The sequence below is a fragment of the Schistocerca piceifrons genome, chromosome 5 (assembly GCF_021461385.2).
Source record: "Schistocerca piceifrons isolate TAMUIC-IGC-003096 chromosome 5, iqSchPice1.1, whole genome shotgun sequence".
Classification (NCBI taxonomy): domain Eukaryota; kingdom Metazoa; phylum Arthropoda; class Insecta; order Orthoptera; family Acrididae; genus Schistocerca; species Schistocerca piceifrons.
Genome location: NC_060142.1, coordinates 40432508 through 40457288, shown reverse-complemented (window position 1 = coordinate 40457288; position 24781 = coordinate 40432508). Strand labels below are relative to the sequence as shown.

The 24781-nt window shown below is 42.8% G+C and overlaps 1 pseudogene; it reads left to right on the top strand.

Annotated features, from left to right (window-relative positions):
* Positions 1-23774, top strand: part of LOC124798150 — a 35078-nt pseudogene extending 11304 nt beyond the window's left edge.
* The last annotated feature ends 1007 nt before the right edge of the window (positions 23775-24781 follow it).

The following is a 24781-nucleotide window of genomic DNA, read 5'->3' as shown; positions in this document are numbered from 1 at the left end:
GGATTCCCACATAGATTTTGTCGAAGTTGTTATGGCTCATCATGTTGATTCTAGGATGATTCCACTTTGACTGTTAGAAGGTCCAGGTCTGTATTTTAGCAATATTTGAAGACCTAACAAATGCGTTTTTCAGAAAATCCTTAATGATCAAACAATCCCAGATCAGAACAATGGTATGGTAGAAATAATTTTTGAGTTGGTGTTCACGATCCACATTTTTATTAAACTTCTTGTAAAGTCACATATACTTCTTCTTAATTGTCACATCATCAAGAAAACAGTTTTGTACCAATCTTCATATATTTAATTTCCACTTTAACCAAACACAAGACTTGACTGTTCTATTACAAAGCGAATAAAAACTTAACTTCTGCAAAGTGAAACAAAGACTGCTCTGTGCGCATTCGCGCCAAAACGGTTACAATTAAGTCAAAGATTATGACAGTCTCACAGAAATGAATAGACACAAGAACCATATCACTGTAATATATCGATACATGGGAGTACCTATATATTAATAAAACCAAATGTGAGTATTGGCACAAAGATATGTCTGTTACTTCGCAGAAAAGTAGTACGATATTACTGGTATCGAGAACTGGGGTTGGAGTGCCGTAATGGTCACTTAAATAAAAAACCATTATGTGGTGTCACCGCCAGACACCACACTTGCTAGGTGGTAGCTTAAATCGGCCGCGGTCCATTTAGTACAAGTCGGACCCGCGTGTCGCCACTGTGTGATCGCAGACCGAGCGCCACCACAAGGCAGGTCTCGAGATACGATATAGCACTCGCCCCAGTTGTACGGACGACATTGCTAGCGACAATACGGACGAAGCCTTCCTCTCATTTGCCGAGAGACAGTTAGAATAGCCTTCTGCTAAGTCCATGGCTATGACCTAGCAAGGCGCCATTAGCCTTACCTAGTTTGAGAGTTATCGTATAAATGTTTCAAGAAGAACGTTGTAAACCAACAAAGAATAAAGTTAAGTATATTCCAAAACTACGTATTTTCTTTCTAGCAGTCATAACGTATCCTGTTCCAGACTTGACGCCAGTCGGCGTGTGTGTACGCGTGCCTTTCGGCTCCCTTCTCAGTGTGGCGTAGCTAGCTTGTTACGCCACAACACATTACACCATGTAGGCTAGCACTTTACAAGTACTCAGCTGGCAGAAATATTAGTACACCTGCAAAGGCGACTTCGATATTAGTCCGATGACGGCATATGTCATCTGGAGGATGGTAGATGTACTGATAATGGCTTCAACACTGTCCTCCAACAGATAGTGTAGTGGCATAGCTACCAGACCACCATTTGCGTCTGTACTTTATTAGCGAATGTTCACAGGCAGAAGGCTCAGTGTGGAGCAGACGTGTGAAGCAAGCAGGCAACCGCGCGAGGGACGCGCGCTCGTGCTTCCTTCAGCTGACTGTCGTGAGAGTCGAAGACGTCAAATTTTGGCCATCCAAGTGGCGGCATGGTACTTTGGGAGGAATTGCAACGTCAGTATTACGAAAATGAGAAGACCTTTCCGAACATGAATACCGTGTACAATATTGAAAATTTCGCGTTCTGCCGTTTTTCGAAAACATGACAAAAATTTCAACTTCCCTTAGTCGCCATCGGCTGACATGACTTTCCTTACACTGACAAGGGAACCTCCACATCGCACCCCCCTCAGATTTAGTTATAAGTTGGCACAGTGGATAGGCCTTGAAAAACTGAACACAGATCAATGGAGAAAACAGGAAGAAGTTGTGTGGAACTATGGAAAAAATAAGCAAAATATACAAACTGAGTAGTCCATGGGCAAGGTAGGCAACATCTTGGATAGCGTGGGCTACGTAGCGCCGTGGTCCTGTGGTTAGCGTGAGCACCTGCGGAGCGAGAAGTCCTTGGTTCAAGTCTTCCCTCAAGTGAAAATTTTAATTTCTTTATTTTCGCAAAGTTATGATCTGTCCGTTCGTTCATTGACATCTCTGTTCACTGTAATAAGTTTAGTGTCTGTGTTTTGCGACCGTACCGCAAAACCGTGCGATTAGTAGACGAAAGGACGTGCCTCACCAATGGGAACCGAAAACATTTGATCGCAAGGTCATAGGTCAACCGATTCCTCCACAGGAAAACACGTCTGATATATTCTATACGACACTGGTGACGGCATCTGCTTCACATGACAGGAATATGTTATCGACCCACCTAACTTGTAGACTTGGCGAATGGGTGAAAAGATTCTTCTACCTTGCCCGATTTAGGTTTTCTTGTGGATGTGATAATCACTCCCAAAAAAGTGATGACAACATAAGAGTTTGTCACATAAACTGCAACAAATGAATGCAACAGTTTCACAGTCGCACAGTTTTGCCTGTGCTCTATCAAAACATATGTTTTTAACGTTTTAAAATTTTTCCGTGTGTAGACCGTCAAATCCTGCATATGTCCAAGCAAATCTGAACGTGTCCTGGAATTTTGGAGAGCGAAGTTGATTATGTGTGAGTGCCTGAACTTTGATAATTGTCTGAAAATAAAAAATTAAAATTTTCGCTCGAGGGACGACTTGAACCAAGGACCTCTCGTTCCGCAGCTGCTCACGCTAATCATCGGACCACGGCGCTCCTGAGTTCACATTAGCCTTGATGTTGCATATCCTGCGTATGGACTACTCAGTTTGTATATTTTGCTTTTTTCATAGTTCCACACAACTTCTTCCTGTTTTCTCGATTGATCTGTGTTCAGTTTTTCAAGGCCTATCCACTGTGCCAACATATAACTAAATCTGAGGGGGGTGCGATGGGGAGGTTCCCTTGTGAGATGAAAGGTTATGGACTAGTGATATGTACTTATACATATCGCGTACACTAGGTACAAAAGGGCAGTGCATTGGACAGACTTATGTGAAATGGTTTCCGACGTGATTATGGCCGTACGACGGAAATTAAGAGACTTTGAAGATAGAATGGTAGTTGGAGCTGGACGCATGGGACCTTCCGATTCGAAAATTGAAGGAAATTCAGTATTCTGGAGTCACATTGTGCCGAGAATATCAAATTCCAAGCATTGCCTCTCATTACGGACAACGCAGTGGCTGACAGCCTTCACTCAACGACTGAGAGCAGCGTAGAGGTGTCAGTGGTAACAGACAAGCAACTCTGCGTGAAATAATGGCAGAAATCAATGTTGGATGTACGACGGAAGCACCCTTTAGGACAGTGCGGCGAAATTTGGCGTTAATGAGCTATGGCAGCAGACGACCGACGCCAGTAGCTTCGTTAACATCACGACATCGCCTGTAGCTACTCCACTGGGCTCGTGACCATATCGGTTGGACCGTAAACGACTGTAAAACCGCGGACTCGTCAGATGACTCCCGGTATCAGTTGGTAAGAGCCGATGGTGGGGTTCTAATGTGGTGCAGACCTCACGAACCATGGACCCAACAAGGTACTGCGCAAGCAGCTGGTGGCTCCATAATGGTTTTGGCTGTGTTTAAATAAAATGGTCTGGGTCCTCTGGTCAACTGAACCGATCATTGACTTCAAATGGTTATGTTCGATTAACTCAAGACTATTTGCAGCCATTCATGGACTTCATGTCCCCAAACAACGATGGTATTCCCATGGATGACAATGGGCCATGTTACTGGGCCACAGTTATTCGCGACTGGTTTGAGGAACGTTCTGGACAGTTCAAATGATTGATTTGGCGGCGAAGATGGCCCGACCTGAGTTCCATCGAACATGTATGGGACATAATCGAGAGATTAGTTCGTGCACAAACTCCTACGCCGGCAACACTCCCGCAATTATGGATGGCTTTAGAGACAGCATGGCTCAGAATTTCTACAGAGATCCTCCAACGACTTATTGAATATGTGCCATATTGAGTTTCTGCACTACGCCGGACAAAAAGATGTCCGACACGATATTAGGAAGTATCCAATGACTTTTTACACCTCAGTGTACGAAATTAGGTAGTTGAACACTTACTGGGACACTTCAGTGCACAACATTAACAGATGGTTCATGGGTGATGCGTTATCTAGGGAAGATCTCACATTACTTTTACGCGCAAGTATCAATAGTTTTGTTGCTACACCTATGGTACTGGAATCGAAACCATGCCTTTGGTAATTCTGAAGAATTGTAAGAAAGATCAACACAGAAAATCTCCGTGGCTTGGGACGAAAGTAATAGCCTTTGGTTCAAATGGCTCTGAGCACTATGGGACTTAACATCATCAGTCCCCTAGAACTTAGAACTACTTAAACTTAACTAACCTAAGGACAGCACACAACACCCTGTCATCACGAGGCAGAGAAAATCCCTGACCCCGCCGGGAATCGAACCCGGGAACCCGGGCGCGGGAAGGGAGAACGCTACCGCACGACCACGAGCTGCGGACGTAATAGCCTTTCACTACTATATTAATACCTATATTGTATCCAGGAAACAAGACTCCATTAGAGAAACCAAATACTGTGTCCAGTCTATAATTAACGTATCAGATTTCAACGACGTGTACCAGTGATGTTATGTACCCACTGCATTAGGAAAGTGGTTCGAGGATTCAACCAGATGAATAGCAAATTTAGCAAAATGAAGACTTTAATAACTCCGTAGAACTGTGTCTTCAAGAACGCTTTCCTGATCTGAGTTACTGAAGGACAGAGAATATAGGGATCACTTTTCTACTTGCAGCCTCCGTACGTAGGTAGATCTGTCCTACAGTAGCTGTCACACGGCAGCCACAGAAATTAGGAAACTGAAAAATCAGTTACGGCGTTTCTGAGAAAGACGTTGCTGTGAAAAGATTTGATTTTTGGAAGACATGTAAGATAAATGCTGATAAAAGGAAAAGACATCATGACTCATCCGAGGTATCTTTGTACATACACAGCTCAGTGATCCTTACGAAATCAAATGCTATAAAAGAATAGGAGGACATAAAAACTTTTTTCCTGATTTTAGCAAACAGACTGGAATTCTTTTAGTTAACATGTCTACTTCAGTGTCTTGGGAAGCTCTTTTCTCCATACCCGCATCCACAGCCTCTCCACGTAGAAATTAGGTTTTCACCCAACACCTTGGAAGTTAAGTATTTTTAGGCAGGGTGTCAGAAGAGACTGGTTCACGTGGAAATGAATTTTCAGCAGGAAAATAGTTTTGCTTGTAATAATGGCGTGTGCAACATGAAATTTGCGCCAAGGCCTATATTTTTGCTTTTGTTTGGAAAATTTGTCGTTTCTTATTTTATTTTGCGATCTAGTGGGTCTATGAAACCACAACACGACTTGCATATTTTGACTTTTATTCTGAATGTGTATTTTGTGTTAAAGAAAAGGCTAACGATGCATAAAACTATCAGTATCTTGCGATAACGATGGCGTGGATAATTTCCCCCTATACCATATACTGTATCGTATCTAGTATTGTGACATCCCTACGGCTGGAGTCGAGTGCCTAATGATTTTCATACAGCTTGCATAAGACAGCTGCATGCGCAGCTAGGCGTTTGACAGCAGTGGCGTTATCGCACCGCTTGCAATAAAATTATTGAGCGACCTCGCAGCAGAACTTGAAATGTGACTAGACGTACATCAGTTTCAGTATCAAACTGCATACCAGTAGGAGTTTACCGAAACCTCTTAGCATTCTGCAAAAATTTGCCCAATGCGTGTTCGCTCTTTATATCAGCCACCGTCAGGTCTTTGTCCCAGCAAATGAATTATTTTATTTTTGAATAATCCCCTCGTTTCCATGCAGAAACCCATGCACTTCTCCAAAAGTATACCTCATAAATGTCCTCCAGAGTACTGTTTGGATTTCCGAAGTCTCTCCTAGAAAATCATAGGGTCATAATATCTTGTAGTTTCCAGATAGAACTCTAGTTAGTCCATTATGTACCTGTATAATATATGTAGCAGAACTCATGAGCTTCCTTAGCTCCAGGGTGGTTTTTGCAATTCAAGCTGCCATCTATTTGCAGCTATATAAGCTGAACTGGCATTAGTTCTTGAATGCGCTTGCTTGAACAAATTGTGTATGCTGGTATTATGTGGAAAGTGATTGTGCTTCTAGATGGATATGGAACTGATAGACGACCAGCAATAGTCTGTGTTGATTATGCCATAGTGTGTTGGGGTACGATACTTTACACATTTGACTGCGAACTCGCCCGTATAAAAGGGCCTTACCACGGCAGTTGCAGGTTGAGGTGCCGTGAATGCAGCACGCGTTCTGAGCCCCTGCGGTGTCTGTGCAGACGATGGCGGACTGCGGCCGCGAGATGGGGGAGGTGCTGGAGGCGGCCGCGTCGCGCGGGGAGGAGGTCGAGATGAGGGAGCTGTCCGCCCGCTACGCCACCGACGTCATCGCCTCCGTCGCCTTCGGCATCGAGATCGACTGCCAGCGCGAACCGGACACCGAGTTCCGGCAGTGGGGGAGGCGCTTCTTCCAGCAGAACTTCCTCAACACCCTCAACGGGATCATCATGGCCATCAACCCCAAGCTACTCAACATACTGAGGTATGTGCGGCGTTCGTCAGCACTGTGCTTGCGTTATCGGAGCAAATCGCAGTTGTCAGTGTGTACGTATTGCGTCTCTGTAATAGCATAACTATATCACATCATAATCTTCGGAAAACAAAAATCATTCCTGAATTCAACGAATAGCAAGCAGATTATGATAACGAATACAGGCCGAGGCAATGAATTAAAACTTGTACCAAGACCGGGTCTCGAAGCTTAATCCGCTGCTCACAAGGCAGATGGTCTAACCACAGCATCACTCTGTTACTGCAGACAAGACGTAAGTCTTGTGCTAGAGGTGCATTGCGGTTTGTGCATCTGCCTAGTGAGCCGGAGATATGGGCTTGAATCCTAGCTTATTCACAAAATTTTATTCATTGCTTCGGTCTATAGTCATTATCATAAATAAAATTGAGACTTAAAAAATCTTTGAAGCATAGAATTAATCTGATTACTAACGATACTTTATTCGCAACCTCAGGACTCTTAGACAAAATAGAAATATATCTTTTAACAACACAGAAAATTTTTTCGTGGAAATTAGTCGAATGTTTGTACCCATCGTGACAATTTTACACTGAAGAGCCAAAAAAACTGACAAACCAGCCAGTTATTGTATAGGGACCCCGCGAGCACGCACCACCAAATGGCGTGGACTCGATTAATGTCTGAAGTAGTGCTGGAAGCAACTGACATCATGAATCCTGCAGGGCCCTTCATAGATCCGTAAGAGCAAAGGGGTTGGTGGGTGGGGGTGGGGAAGAGGAAGGGGTGGAGATGACTTCTAAAGAGCACGTTGCATGGCATTCCAGATATGATCAATAATGTTTATATCTAGGGAGTTTGGCGGCCAACGGAAGTGTGTACTCAGAATAGTGTACCTGGAGCCACTCTGTAGCAGTTCTGGACGTGTGGTGTGTTGCATTGTCCTGCTCCAATTGCTGAAGTCCGTCGGAATGCACAGTGGATATGAATGGATGCAGGTGATCAGACAGGATGCTTACGTACTTGTCACCTGTCAGAGTCGTACCTAGACCTATCAGGGATCCCATATCAGTCCAAATGCACACGCTCCACAGTATCACAGAGCCTGCATCACCCCGAACAGTCCCCTGCTGACATGCAGGGTCCATGGATTCATGAGTTTGTCTCCATACCCATACACGCCCATCCGCTCGATACAATTTGAAACGAGACTCGCCCGACCAGGCAACTTATTTCCTGTCATCTGTAGTCGAATGTCGGTGTTGGCGGGCCCAGGCGAGGCGTAAAGCTTTGTGTCGTGCAGTCATCAAGGTTACACGAGTGGGTCTTCGACTCCGAAAGCCCATATTGATGATGTTTCGTTGAATGGTTCGCAAGCTGTCACTTGTTGATGGCCCAGCATTGAAATCTGCTACAATTTGAAGGAGGTTGCACTTCTGTCACGTTGAACGATTCTCTTCAGTCGCCGTTGGTCCCGTTCTTCCGGGATCTTTTTCCAGCCGCAGCGATGTCTGACATCTGATGTTTCAGCGGGTTTGTGATATTCACGGCACACTCGAGAAGTGGTCGTAGGGGAAAAGCCCCACTTCAACGCTACCTCGAAGTTGCTCTGTCCCATCCCTTGCGCGCCGTCTTTAACACCACGTCCAAACTCACTAAATTGTTATAACCTGCCATTGTAGCAGTAATAACCGATGTAACAGCTTGCCAGATACTTGTTGTCTTCTTGTTGTTGTGGTCTTCAGTCAAGAGACAGGTTTGATGCAGGCCTCCATGCTACTCTATCCTGTGCAAGCTGCTTCATCTCCCAGTACCTACTGCAACCAACATCCTTCTGAATCTGTTTAGTGTATTCATCTCCTGGTCTGCCTCTACGATTTTTACCCTCCACGCTGCCCTCCAGTAGTAAATTGGTGATCCCTTGATGCCTCAGAACGTGTCCTACCAATCGATCCCTTCTTCTAGTCAAGTTGTGCCACAAATTTCTCTTCTCCCCAATTCTGTTCAATATCTCCTCATTAGTTATGTGATCTACCCATTTAATTTTCAGCATTCTTCTATAGCACCACATTTCGAATGCTTCGATTCTCTTCTTGTCTAAACTATTTACCGTCCACGTTTAACTTCCATACATGGCTTCACTCCATACGAATACTTTCAGAAACGACTTCCTGACACTAAAAACTACACTCGATGTTAACAAATTTCTCTTATTCAGAAACGCTTTCCTTGCCATTGCCAGTCTACATTTTTTATCTCCTCTATTCCGACCATCATCAGTTATTTTGCTTCCCAAATAGCAAAACTCATGCACTACTTTAAGTGTATCATTTCCTAATCTAATACACTCAGCATCACCCGATTTAATTCGACTACATTCCATTATCGTCGTTTTGCTTTCATTTTCATCTTATATCCTCCTTTGAAGACACTGTCCATTCCGTTCAACTGCTCTTCCAGGTCCTGTGCTGTCTCTGACACAATTACGATGTCATAGGCAAACCTCAAAGTTTGAATTTCTTCTCCATGGATTTTAATTCCTACTCCAAATTTTTCTTTTGTTTCCTTTACTGCTTGCTCAATAAACAGATCGAATAACATTGGGGATAGGCTACAACCATGTCTCACTCCCTTCCCAACCACTGCTTCCCTTTCATGCCTCTCTACTCTTATAACTGCCATCTGGTTTCTGTGCAAATTGTAAATAGCCTTTCGCCCTCTGTATTTTACCCCTGCCACCTTCAGAATTTGAAAGAGAGTATTCCAATCAACATTGTCGAAAGCTATCTCTAAGTCTACAATTGCTAGAAACGTAGGTTTGCCTTTCCTTAATCTATTTTCTAAGATAAGTCGTAGGGTCAGTATTGCCTTACGTGTTCCAACATTTCTACGGAATCCAAACTGATCTTCACCGAGGTCACTTTCTACCAGTTATAGTTATTCCATTCGTCTGTAAAGAAATCGCGTTAGTATTTTGCAGCCATGGCTTGTTAAACTGATAGTTCGGTAATTTACACATCTTTCTTTGGGGTTGGAATTATTATATTCGTCTTGCTCGCCAGATGGTAGAGTTTTGTCAGGACTGGCTCTCCCAAGGCCGTCAGTAGTTCTAATGGAATGTTGTCTACTCCCGGGGCTTGTTTCGACTCGGTCTCTCAGTGCTCTGTCAAACTCTTCACGCAGTATCATATCTCCCATTTCACCTTCATCTACATCCTCTTCCATTTCCATAATATTGTCCTCAAGTATATCGTTCTTGTATAGACCCTCGATATACTCCTTCCACCTTTCTGCTTTCCCTTCTTTCCTTAGAACTAGGTTTCCATCTGAGCTCTTGATATTCATGCAAGTGGTTCTCTTTTCTCCACAGGTCTCTTTAATTTTTCTGTAGGCACTATCTATCTTACCCCTAGAGATATATGCCTTTCATCCTTACATTTGTCCTCTAGCCATTCCTGCTTAGCCATTTTCCACTTCCTGTCGATCTCATTTTTGAGACGTTTGTATTCCTTTTTGCCTGCTTCATTTACTGCATTTTTATATTTCCTCCTTTCATCAATTAAATTCAGTATCTTTTCTGTTACCCAAGGATTTCTATGAGCCCTCTCCTTTTTACCTACTTGATCCTCTGCCGCCTTCACTATTTCATCTCTCAAAGCTACCCATTCTTCTTGTACTGTACTTCTTTCCCACATTCTTGTCAATCGTTCCCTAATGCTCTCCCTGAAACTCTGTACAACCTCTGGTTTAGTCAGTTTATCCAAGTCCCATCTCCTTAAATTCCCATCTTTTCGAAGTATCTTTAGTTTTAATCTACAGTTCATAACCAATAGATTGTGGTCAGAGTCCACATTTGCCCCTGGAAATGTCTTACAGTTTAAAACCTGATTACTAAATCTCTGTCTTACCATTCTATAATCTATCTGAAACGTATCAGTATCTCCAGGCTTCTTCCATGTATGCAATCTACTTTTATGATTCTTGAACCAAGTGTTAGCTATGATTAAGTTATGCTCTCTGCAAAATTCTACGAGGCGGATTCCTCTTTCATTCCTTACCCCTATTCCTTATTCACCTACTATGTTTCCTTCCCTCCCTTTTCCTACTATCGAATTCCAGTCACCCATGACTATTAAATTTTGGTCTGCCTTCACTATCTGAATAATTTCTTTTATCTCATCATACATTTCATCAATCTCTTCGTCATCTTCAGAACTAGTTGGCATATAAACTTGCACTACTGTGGTAGGCGTGGGCTTCGTATCTATCTTGGCCACAATAACGCGTTCATTATGTTGTTTGTAGTAGCTTACCCGCATTCCTACTTTCTCATTCTTTATTAAAGCTACTTCTGCATTACCCCTATTTGATTTTGTATTTATAACCCTGTATTCACCTGACCAGAAGTCTTGTTCCTCCTGCCACCGAACTTTACTAATTCCCACTATATCTAAATTTAACCTATCCATTTCCCTTTTTAAATTTTCTAACCATCCTGCCCGATTAAGGGATCTGACATTCCACGCTCCGACCTGTAGAACTCCAATTTTCTTTCACCTGATCACAAAGTCCTCCTGAGTAGTCCCCGCCCGGAGATGCGAATGGCGGACGCCAGCAGAGGGCACCCACGGTTTGGCTCCCATCAAATGTCTTGCTTTTGCTACGTTGGACTGTCTCTCTAGCAGCCAATATACTCTCTGACGACATCCCAGTCACGTGAAACTTTTATAATCCTCGCGGAAAGAGAAAGGATCACTGCCTGAAACACAGTCGCTTACTTTAACTCAGATGCTCCGAAGAACAGAATTTAAAACAATCATCCGTCAGGTAGATTTAAATGGAACTATATGATTCCAAAGACATTTTCAAGTCACAAACATCTATGATGTATATCTGTAGACTGAAGCGATTAATGAAAAGTTGTACCAAGGAAAGAATTCGTAACTGGGTCTCTTGCTCACTATGAAGATGTGCTAACCAGTACGCCACGCTGCCACAGTGGCTTTGCACAGCTGCACTGACTGCCCAGCATGCTTCACTCCTCAGTCCAGATTCCCGTTCACGCCTCACTCAGCCCACTTGGTATTCCTCCTAAACTCAAACAGCATTGCAGACGTTCTCCAACTGTATTGGAGCAGCACCTCAGCATCGAATGAAACCGGGGATCCTGCCTCAAACCCAGGCAGAGATACTTCACTCAAATGAAACTATGCTGTTCCAAAGACATTTTGAAGCCTCAGATATCTATTATATATATCTGCAAACTGAAGGATCCGTCTTTAGTTCGATGATGGGGTGCTTTTTGAATGTGGTAGGAGAGCCTCCTCAATGCTGTTTAAGGGGAATACCAAGGAGGCTGAGGTGTGGATGGGAATTCGTCTTGAGGAGGGAGGCGTACAAGGGCAGTAGCCACAGTTGTATGCTGATATAGCGGTTAGCGTACCTGCCTAGTGAGTAGAACACCACAGTAGATTTATACTGCAGATAGTCTTTTGAATTTAAAACTATATTGCAGATACTCTTTTGAATTTTTCAAGTCCCTGTGAGCAAGTAACAAGTACATGCTATTGATTTCAGGGTGAAGAGCAACGCTTCTGCCGTCTCGCACTACTTCCGCAGCATGGTGCGGCAGACGGTGAACTACAGGGAGGAGAACGGCGTGACGAGGAACGACTTCATGCAGCTGATGATCGAGCTCAAGAACAAGGGCTGCGTGGGCAGCGACAAGCCTGGGGCGCACAAGGAGAAGGGCGAAGAGGACACGTGGAGTGAGTGTTGGATACTTCAGCCCTGGTGCTGCCACTCCTCCATGAATTGCAGTGCCACAAGATGAAAGATCACGATGTTAATAAGGGAAATTCATTCAATTAACACATTTTTTCCCAGCTAGGAACACATGTTTATTCGTAAGTACGTCTGGCTTTCCAAAAGATGACTGCACGAAAACTGCGAGACATGCCGGAAATAGACACATATCAGTGGACAGAGAACATGGCCGGCCATGGCGTGCCAAACTTTACACGTGTAGCGAGTGCGGGCCGAGTGCGGGCGGCGTGCGGGTCGAGGCTCGGCCTGTCACTCGCCTTCATTCGGTCCTTCTCGGGTGAACCCGGAGCAGCGAGGCACTTCGTTCAGCTTCTCCGTGCAACATTCTTCGGCCGGCACAACTCTCTGCGTTCGGCAGAATCGAGGTGTCCTGGCTGTTTAACCTTCGCTATTTGTTCACAGTATGAACGACATTCACAGGTACCATGGCTGTTTTCACAAAAAGAGGCAGTCTAGCGATCTATGGCCACAAGAGTTTAAAACGAATAGGAATGACGTAACAGAGGAATGAGAATTCTCGGCTCGCCTGCTCACTAGGCAGATGCACTATCCACTACGGCATCCCGGCCCAGTCACTTTGTACAACTGCACGGACTTCCATAGCACACTTCCCTCCTCAGTCCAAACCCTGGGCCAAATCCTGGGCCTTCCCCCTAAACACGAACGGCGAGTTGAACAGAGGAGGAAGGCATGCTAGCATAGTCTGTTTCTTTCTGCCAAGCCACTTTGCCATGTGGCGTAGTGATTAACGCATCTGCCTAGTGACCAATTCGAATCCTGGCCATCCTACAAATCTCCATTCGTGCCGTCAGTCAATCTATAAACAACATAGAAGTTCCAGAATTGAAAAGGCCTCTCGAACTACATAGTTTCATTTGGTTTTTTCTTTTATCGTACAAAACAGTGAGCTTCAGTTTCTCCGCCACATCTTCTCTGGACAAAACCCTCCTTATGGTATGATGTCTTCAATAAGAAAGATACGCTTCCACATCTGTGATGCCAGCAGGAAGGAAACAACAACGTAGCCAGGATATGGAAAGCAGCGTATTGAGGAAACATAGATTGATCAGTTTTTCGAGCAACAAATAAGTAAATGGTCCGCTAGAATAACGCTTTGACATAACGCCCAGGCGAAGGGTCAACTGTATAGACAATATAAAATGTGTTTCGTATCCTCAAGGGTAACACTGGTGTTGGTAACAATACAAAAACAACAATCACTAAAAATATCTCAAAACAAAAATTAAACAGAATATCATCGTGATGTATCTCATACGATTCTCCTTGATAAGGAGATTATGAAACTGAAACTGGATTTTGTCTAGGCATAGTATTACGAAAGTTATAGATGTATCCTTATCGAAGTTAATCAACAGTAACTAAGGTATGTTTTTAAGTGAAACTAATTATCAAAATCGATGTACTTTAACCTTCGACTGAAAGAAATTTATTGTCTCAAAAGGAGTTTATAAATCAGTGCCAAAATTAAGATAAGCATTTCTGTCACTTCAAGGTTGGTTGGTGGACTATCACAGACAAAACACTACGTTAATTCGAATAAGAGGAGGTTCTGAATTCCAGTACGTTAGTAAGATGAGGATAATTCATGAAAGGGAAGCCACAAAGCGAAAAATTGCACCGCACGAATAAAGCTGGTAAAGTAAGTTTAATTAAAGTATCGCCGTGGAAAGAGATGGATAATTTTAAGCAATTTTATTTAGTGGTCAAAAGGCCTTGTTACATGAGAACCGACTTTTACTACGTAGAATCTAGATTATGACGAACAAAGCAGTCTTTATCTGAAGCAATCGATTTGGTGCAGAATAGTCTGTCTCAGTAAATCTTGGGTTTATGAAAAGAGCGACCATTTCAACAGAATACTATCACAACCGCCAGGAGGAATCCGACGAAAACAGACTTACATTTATGTATACGTGTAAATTCGATGAATACAAAAATTAGAGCAGTAAAAGAATGATCTAAAACGTCATGTGTTATAATTTTGATGTGTAGGGTCAGGTAATCGTTTATCGACTACTTCTACTTCTAAGTTCTTTGTGATGGTAAATTTACTAACTATCGCGTGAAATATAAAACGTGGGCAACTTTTCCAGAGTTGTCGATGGACGATGTGGCCGCGCAGGCGTTCGTGTTCTTCCTGGCGGGAGTTGATGCACTTTTTAAGCGCTGGAGGACTTGCATTGAGCGTGGGGGAGATTGTGTTGAAAAGTGATACAGCTTTGTACCACTTCTACACAATCAATAATATTTAAAAAAATATTTAAGGTTCTCGTTTGACTGACCATCGTAAAACGAATAGGAATTATGTAACAGAGGGATAAGAATTCTCAGTTCGCCTGCTCACTAGGCAGGTGCACTGTCCACTGCGGCATCCCGCCCCAGTGACTTTGTACAACTGCACGGACTTCCATAGCTCACACCCCTCCTCAATCCAAATTACCATTCACACCTCAGCCTCCTTGCTGTTCCCAATAAACACGAACGGCGAGTTGAACTGAGGAGGAAGGCATGCTAGCTTAGTCTGTAACTTTCTGCCAAGGCACTGTGCCACCATGGCGTAGTGATTAACGCATCTGCCTAGTGATCAGTTCGAATCCTGGTCATGCTACAAATCGCCATTCGTGGCGTCAGTCAATGTGTAAACAATATAGTACTTCCAGACTTGAAAAGGTCTCTGGAACTACATTGTTTCATTTGTTTTTTTCTTATATCGGAAAAAACAGTGAGCATTAGTTTCTCCGCCACATCTTCTCCGGACAAAATCCTTCTTATGGTTTGGTGTCATCAATAATTAAGATACACTTCCACATCTGTGATGCCAACAGGAACGAAAGAACAACGTAGCCGGAGTATGGAAAGCAGCGTATTGAGGAAACATAGATTGATCCGTCTTTCGAGCAACAAATAAGTAAACGGTCCGCTAGGATAATATTTTCACATAACTTCCAGGAGAAGGGTCAGCTGTCTGGACAATATAAACTGTGTTTCGTATCTTCAAGGGTAACACAGGTGTTGGTAAAAATACAAAAACAAAAATCACTAAAATATGTCAAAACAAAAATTAAACTGAACATTATCGTGATGTATGTCATACGATTCCCTTTGATAAGGAGATTATGAAAATGAATCTGGATCTTGTCTAGGCAAAGTATTACGAAAGTTATCGATGTATCTTTATCGAAGTTTATATCACAAAATCGGTGTATTTTAACCTTCGTCTGAAATACATTTACTGCCTCAAAAGGAGTTCATAAACCAGTGCCAAAAATAAGATAGGCATTTCTCTCACGTAAAGATTAGTTGGTGGACTATCATACACAAAACACTGCGTTAATTGCAATAAGAGGTGGTTCTGATTTCTAGTTCGATAGTAAGCTAAGGAAAATTTATGAAAGGGAAGCCACAAACCGAAAAATTTCACCTCACGAATAAAGCTGGTAAAGTAAGTTTAAGTAAAAGATCGCTGTGGAAAGTGACGAGTAATTTCAAGCAATTTTATTTGGTGGTCAAAAGTGGCTTGTTACATCATAACCGACTTTTACTACGTAGAATCTAGACTATGACGAACAAAGCAGTCTTTATCTGAAGCAATCGATTTTTTGCTCAATACTCGATCGCAGTAGATCTTGGATTAATGAAAAGGGCGACGATTTCAATGGAATACTGTCACAACCGCCAGCAGAAAGCCGGCGAAAACAGACTGCCATTTATGTGTACCTATAAGTTTGATGAATACGCAAGTGAAAACAGTAAAAGAGTGATCCAAAACGTCATGTGTTCTAATTTTGATGTGTAGGGTCAGGTAATAGTTCGTTTATCGACTATTTCTACTTCGAAGTTCTTTGTGACGGTAAGTTTATTAACTGCCGCGGTAAATACAAAATGTGGGCAACTTTTCCAGAGTTGTCGATGGACGACGTGGCCGCGCAGGCGTTCGTGTTCTTCCTGGCGGGCTTCGAGACGTCTTCGACGACCATGAGCTTCGCCCTCCACGAGCTGGCTCACCACCCGGACATCCAGGCGCGAGTACAGGAGGAGATAGACGCAGTCCTCAAGCAGCACGACGGAAAAGTCACCTACGAGTCAATCAACAGCATGCACTACCTGGAAAAAGTAGTCGCAGGTACGTGCGAATTTACGTTTTTTTCTCTCTATTTCACAGTTTTGTCATAAATATGATGAGTAGCATGGAAGAGAATAATTTCAGTTTTAACAAGATTGGCGTAAATTGGAAAGAAGGATGGTTGTTAAACAGGTTCGTGACACCTCAAATTAAAATCAGAAACAAGATAGGAACAAGACTACAAGTACAAGAATACGGTGAATTACAGTAAAAATAAACCCTCGCGTCAAAGCATCTGATTGCCCGCCTTAACTAAAGAGCCTCCAGTGAGGCAGATGATCTCGTTCGTATTTCCAAAATACAAAGACGACAAACACTTTGCAACTCACACAGAATTCTGTGTAATTCCCATCACATTTCTGTCAGAAATAACAATTACTGACGTAAATTATTAATTTGTGATTCAGAATCTCCAAGTTAATTCACATGGATCCTTGCCATATTTCTATTACATCATCTATAAAGAATTTCTGCCTGCTTGTTTTTCCTGTGTTCGTGGTCCGTTTCATGTGTCCTGCCATTAGAACCTTGTCCTTGTCGAGACCTATTTTTGACGGACAGAGAGGTCTTAACTCTGTTCCATCACAGTTTATAAGACACAAAATATTCTTTGCTGAGAGAAGTAGTGCGACAGTTTAAAAGCTTCACTGTCATACGATAGTCCCAGTACTGAAGTTGCCGTCCCGAAATACGTATTTAGTTTTTCTAAGGTTTCCGTAAATCAATAAAGGCTATTTCTTGGATGGGAAGTTTAAAATGTACACGGAGAATTTCATTGCCCCATCGTCATTCATATCGAATGTGTGCGACGTCTATAATTACCTCGACGCCGATGAGACGATAAATCTTTCTTTACGCCGAATTTCGACAGTCAAATCTATTTGGAACAGTTTCTTCTCGAGAAACATTTATAAGGAAATTTTCTTCGCTTCGAGAAGGGATAGTGAATCCACGCGCGAAGGTGGAAGGGGGAGGGAAGGGGGGGGGGTGTCTGTTATTTGCTTCATCTCTCTCAGTATACTATCCTTCAGTATCGACGTGGAGCATAAGACCTCCAATACGTAACTGTAGGTGTGTTTCTTAGCACGTGATGGATGTTTCCGCGCTGAAGTATAAATGACATATGTAAACAGGAAAAGGCACACTGTGCATATGCAGCACGCTAGAAGAGATTACCATGTTCCCAAGTACTTTTAAACTATGGCGATAGTGTAATGTTTTGGATCAATGCTTAGTTTCTATTTTATTAACTCCCCCCCCCTCCCCCCCTCTATCTAGCATGCCATCAAGTGAAACTAACGCAGTTGTGACATGTAGTGTAGATGTAGCAAAAGGTACGCGCGCGCGCGCGCGTGTGTGTGTGTGTGTGTGTGTGTGTGTGTGTGTGTGTGTGAGTGTGTGTGTGTCTGGAGAGAGGCACGCAGAGTGTTGTTAAGAGAGGGAAGGAATGTGGAAAAAGGACGAGCAGACGGAAAATATCTGAGAGAAAACTAAGGAAAGTTCGGATCGCTCCTTCATCAAAATTTGCAGGGAACCGATAAGAATTCGCTGTTATCCTCTTTTAGTACACGGAATTAAGTGCAACTAAATGATAACTATTTTCTATCTGTGTTTATATTGGGAAAGGAATTAATTCCCATAATTATCAAGCACCAATTTGGCCAGCTGCAAATTGCTTCCCAATAGCACGCGGCACTGTAAATGTCTGAGAAACTACTAATATCTGCAGAAATCCATCCTTTGCTCACCTAAAAACATTTATATACCCTTCCAAAAGACAATGATGGCCAACAAGGCAACCGATATTACCTAGAGATCTCTGGCGTTACAAAATCTGGGCCTTTTTTCTAACGTAAGGCGGCGAAATGTGTGCATTATCAATAATTATACTGGCGGGACCGAGAAAGATGGTCCACTCATTGAACTCGTATTCTGGAGAACTTCAGTTCTAATTCCCTGTTTGCCGATTCTAACTTCCGCGGTTATCCTAAATCGAGAACAATGCTGGGACGATTTCTCTGAGAAGTACGCTGTTGATTTCCTTCCTCAGACCGAGTTTGTTATCTGTCTCTAATAACCTCGTCGTCGACGGATTTATATGTCTCGGTCTTCCATCCTTCTCCTGTTGGATAGTTCCACAAGGACTGAGGGCCTTCTCGGTAACGATAAGTCGATAGTATTGCGAACAGTCCCTTTTTCTCAATTATTGGCGGAGGCATTTTATATGGTTTCAACCAGTAAGAAGAGTCCTTTTTGGAATAATAGCTGTAAATGAGAAAACACGGAAAGAACGTTGTTTCTACTGTTCCTGTTACAGAGACGCTGAGGAAGTATCCACCACTTCCTGTACTGAACAGGGAGAGTAACGCCGTGTACAAGATTCCTGACAGCGACGTCGTCCTGGACAAAGGGACGCCTGTCGTGATACCAGTGTACGGGCTGCACCACGACCCGGAGATCTACCCAGACCCGGAGCGCTTCGACCCCGAGAGGTTCTCTGAGGAGCAGAAGGCGCAGAGGCACCCGTACGTCTACCTGCCGTTCGGGGAGGGCCCCCGCATCTGCATAGGTGAGGCCTGCCACCGGCCGCCACTTTACTCATGTACACTGCGCCTCGACCATCACACCTCCAGCAAATCCCGCAGAACGACAACTGCACCAGCGTCAGTATTTTGTTTGTCTAAAGATCTCGGATTAGTTAAAGGCGTGTCAAAGCGAAAGGTAACAAGTTCCTGATTATATTTAGCAGCTCCTCTTAATTTACTTACAGGGTGTTACAAAAAGATACGGCCAAACTTTCAGGAAACATTCCTCACACACAAAGAAAGAAAATATGTTATGTGGACATGTATCCAGAAACGCTTACTTTCCATGTTAGAGCTCATTTTATTACTTATCTTCAAATCACATTAATCATGGAATGGAAACACACAGCAACAGAACGTACCAGCGTCACTTCAAACACTTTGTTACAGGAAATGTTCAAAATGTCCTCCGTTAGCAAGAATACATGCATCCACCCTCCGTCGCATGGAATCCCTGATGCGCTGATGCAGCGCTGGAGAATGGCGTATTGTATCACAGCCGTCCACAGTACGAGCACGAAGAGTCTCTACATTTGCGTAGACAAGAGCTTTCAAATGCCCCCATAAATGAAAGTCAAGAGGGTTGAGGTCAGGAGAGCGTGGAGGCCATGGAATTGGTCCGCCTCTACCAATCCATCGGTCACCGAATATGTTGTTGAGTAGCGTACGAACACTTCGACTGAAACGTGCAGGAGCTCCATCGTGCATGAACCACATGTTGTGTCGTAAAGGCACATGTTCTAGCAGTACAGATAGAGTATCCCGTATGAAATCATGATAACGTGCTCCATTCAGCGAAGGTGGAAGAACATGGGGCCCAATCAAGACATCACCAACAATGCCTGCCCAAACGTTCACAGAAAATCTGTGTTGATGACGTGATTGCACAATTGCGTGCGGATTCTCGTCAGCCCACACATGTTGATTGTGAAAATTTACAATTTGATCACGTTTGAATGAAGCCTCATTCAGTGGAAATGAGGATTGACATTGTTGGATGAACCATTCGCAGAAATGTGCCCATGGAGGCCAATCAGCTGCTGATAGTGCCTGCACACGTTGTACATGGTACGGAAACAACCGGTTCTCCCGTAGCACTCTCCATACAGTGACGTGGTCAACGTTAGCTTGTACAGCAGCAACTTCTCTGACGCTGACATAAGGGTTATCGTCAACTGCACGAAGAATTGCCTCGTCCATTGCAGGTGTCCTCGTCGTTCTAGGTCTTCCCCAGTCGCGAGTCATAGGCTGGAATGTTCCGTGCTCCCTAAGACGCCGATCAATTGCTTCGAACGTCTTCCTGTCGGGACACATTCGTTCTGGAAATCTGTCTCGATACAAACGTACCGCGCCACGGCTATTGCCCCCGTGCTAATCCATACATCAAATGGGCATCTGCCAACTCCGCATTTGTAAACATTGTACTGACTGCAAAACCACGTTCGTGATGAACACTAACCTGTTGATGCTACGTACTGATGTGCTTGATGCTAGTATTGTAGAGCAATGAGTCGCATGTCAACACAAGCACCCAAGTCAACATTACCTTCCTTCAATTGGGCCAACTGGCGGTGAATCGAGGAAGTACAGTACATACTGACGAAACTAAAATGAGCTCTAACATGGAAATTAAGCGTTTCCGGACACATGTCCACATAACATCTTTTCTTTATTTGTGCGTGAGGAATGTTTCCTGAAAGTTTGGCCGTATCTTTTTGTAACACCCTGTATATGGTTTCCTTTCCATAGGAGCTCGACTGCGCTGCAGCAGTAGATATGACAAAGGATTGTAGCTATCATGGGAAGTTGATGGACTTGCCAGCTGTCGACCAGCTTTGTACACTCTCTTCAAATTTCGCCAATAATGAACTGATTGCTGTTTTTTAGCAAGACAAACACCAACGCTATACCTATATAATAATGAATACAGGCAATGGATTAAAATTTTACCTTCAACAATCGTCTGCCGACTACAGGCAGATGATGATTGAAAGTATCGCTCTAGGAAGCAGAATTCTGTTAATAAAAGTATTTCTGGCCCCTTTTTTGATCATAATCGAGGCGGAATCTTCTTACAGGTCAGTAGGAGCCTGAAGTTGGCGTAGTAAATTGACGAAACTTGTAGCCAAATAAAATATGTTAGGAAACTAGACGACTGGAAGGTGTTGAATTTGATATCAAAATAAAGCCCAGTAGAAACGAAAATATTAAAAAAAATTTATGCCTTTTAAAAGATTTAAACAAACTTCGAAATTCTGACATTTTTCAGGAACTGTTGACAGTACTGACAGTACTCCAATGAGAAATTCAAAGAAAATTACACGCCGTATGAATGTAGCTTTATAGACGAATTTTAATGAAAAATGAAGGACGTTCAGCATATAAACAACCTGATCCGTCGAAAAGAGTGAGATATATAGTAAAAATTTATACACTGTATGAGGTAAGTAGCGGTTATTGTTACGGTTCCAAAATACAGAACTGATCGGAATACTAGTGTACCAGAGGATGTTGTCATGATCTTGCCACAATCCGAACTAAATAAGGTTCAAAATGGTTCAAATGGCTCTGAGCACTATGGGGCTTAACATCTGAGGTCATCAGTCCCCTAGAACTTAGAAGTACTTAAACCTAACTAACCTAAGGACATCACACACATCCATGCCCGAGGCAGGATTCGAACCTGCGACCGTAGCGGTCGCGCGGCTCCAGACTGTAGTGCCTAGAACCGCTGGGCCACTTCGGCCGGCGAACTAAATAAGGAATATTCTATACTTTGTTTCTTAATAATACTCCTCTCCCAAATCTCTTTTTAAAAACAGGAGAACGCAAATGTTATCGGGACAGTTCACAGAAATGAGCGGAATGCGCCAAAAAATATTCGAGGACATACGTTCTTTAAAAAAAAGGAAAATTTTCATGGCGAAGTTGTAATAATTTGCAGGCTCTGGTATGGAAGGACAAGCGTGACCTGGATATCACATCAACGGAACACGGCAGTGCAGAGATGGTTGAACACCTAGACAAACAGTTTAGAACAACAATGATCCCCGAATGCATCCTCGAATACAGTAACTGCTTTTCAAGATTAGATGTTGGCCTTTTTCCAAGTCATGAGAAAAGTCCTCGAAGCATACCGGCCGGCCGCTGTAGCCGAGCGGTTCTAGGCGCTTCAGTCCGGAGTCGCACAGCTGATACGGTCGCACGTTCGAATCCTGCCTCGGGCATGGATGTGTGTGATGTCCTTAGTTTAGTTAGGTTTAAGTAGCTCTAAGTCTAGGGGACTGATGACCTCAGATGTTAAGTCCTATAGTGCTTAGAGCCATTTGATTTGAAGTATACCGAAATCTTGATTATATGTGTGTCGGACGTGGTTCTATTACATATGTAGATTATCCATAAAAAGATACACTGTCAGGAAAAGAAAACATACGTCGATCAGCGTGTAAATGCAGCACACCCAACTGTAAGAAATGTCAATTACCGGACTACTAAAAGCGTGGAAAACACAGTGTAAAGAGGCTTTACATCTACCGCAATGCCTTCTAAACTACCTTACCACCATGCCATGCAGGATTACTGACTTCTAGAGTTGTAGGTATTTTCCTGTCAGAAATTCGTTTAAGGGGTGCAGTTCTTCTTGTAACTGACAGTTTGACAGTCTCTACTTTAGGGCGTCGTGTTATTACATTCCTTATGATGATGTCACATATGAAGAAGCTTCATATATATTTTTGGGCCCTTTTGGGTGTGACATATTTAAGAAGGGAACACGAATCAAATTAGTGTTGATATACACCAGCCATTGGGCTTTTACTGCGATTGTTTCGTGCATTATGCTGTCCCGTTCAGCACACGTCGTCACTAACAGTCTGGGCACGGATTTCTTCAAAGTAAGTAGTACGGCAAGGAGTAAAATGGCGAGTCGCTAACAAAAGTCTCACGTCTCTCCGAGAAAGCAGTTGACGCGAAACAATACCAGAAAATAGAGAGTATGAAAATTTTCCCCAACAGTTGGGATGTATAATGGAAACATAGATTACGAGTCTCTAACAGAGTGGAGTCTTTACGATACCACGAAACTACACCAATCAACGCTTGGCTTTACTCTGCCTAGAAGTGACTGCGAAAAATGAATTGGTAACAAACAAGATTGGGAAGCAACACTGAACGCGTTATCAGACAGCTGTCTCTAACAGTCAGTTGGGAAGTCCAGACTCTAAACAAAACTATTTGAAACCTCCTGGCTAAAAACATACCTGACCATTTCCAGAATTTTTCCTAAGAGAAAAGGGTCAGTGACTATTATTTGTAAATCGAATGGAAAATGCTGAGACTGGATACGCAAATTTTCTCCAGTTAGCTTGGTTACTGAACAGATTAAACATTTTACAGTGAATATTTGATTTGCAAGAATGGTCCAAGTTGTATCTGCGGACCATATAATGAATGTGGCTTTGGAAGACATACCCATATTTGGTAATAGTCGAATTTGCTTACTGTATGGTAAAAGGCTTGTTCTCATGTTTCAGGTATGAGATTTGGGTTGCTGCAAACTAAAGTCGGGCTCACCAACATTCTCTCGAGGTATAACATAGAGCCATGTGAGAAGACCATCCGCCATCTGTCCTTCGAACCCAGGGCGATAGTCCTTACACCAAAAGGCGGTATACAGCTGAGGCTGAGCAAGAGGAACAAAGTCTAGTGTTCATTATATGCCATTCGATATTGTATAAAAGACAGCTATTTAATATTTTTCATATGTGTACATATTGTAATTAAATTTTTTTTACTGAAACCTTATCATATTGTTAGTAATAAATAGAATATCATCTGCCAGAAGACCTTATCATGAATTTCGTAACTCACTCATAACGTGAGCAGTATTCCCATACAAGTGAGTACAAGAGATTTGCAAGGTGTAATGAACTGCGACTTTGTAAACCACACTGTGTGCACTGTCCATTAAACATTTGACTCTGAAGAACGCATTAACTGATTACAAGATAATGCTTTCGACAGACACGTTTACACATTTTTTTAACTTCGAATGATACGCGTCACGATGTTGTCACTATCTTTTCAGACAATTTTCTTTCGCTAGAAGCGGGTAATTTTTACACACAGCTTATAGCAGGCCATACGAGGAAGCAAGGAACGTCATTTGATGATAACTGCGGGTCACAGTTGTTAACATAATAAACCATTTCTGTATCTATGCCTACAGTTTCAGCGACACCCTGTGATAACAAATTTTAGGCGATAGATGATCCCGCTGAAGCAGTTATCTCTCATTGTGTAGTGATTATCTGATCGGACTCCTTTGGCTAGAAATGACAGGTATTTATAGTGGTTAGTGAAAGGTCAGTGGTGCCCTAGTATAAGGAAACAACTAAACGGGCATGGGAAAGGTGCAGGTCATTCATCACAGGTCATTCGTTACTTCACGGAAGTCCAAGGATCTTTTATTGTACAGATACCAAAAACAATAAAATGCAAATGATTCAGGCAGTTACTCCAAAATTTCTTCAGCTAAACCAGTTGATGATTAATTAGTTAATTTAAACGAATAAAATGCACCAATTTATGAAGGACTAACAAGCAAGTAGTACAATCAAATATAACTCAAACAAGCGTTTAGCGCTGGGTGAACAGCGACACCAGTGATGCTAAAGACTATATTTCCAACATTTGTCTGGCCAAAGGGGCTGC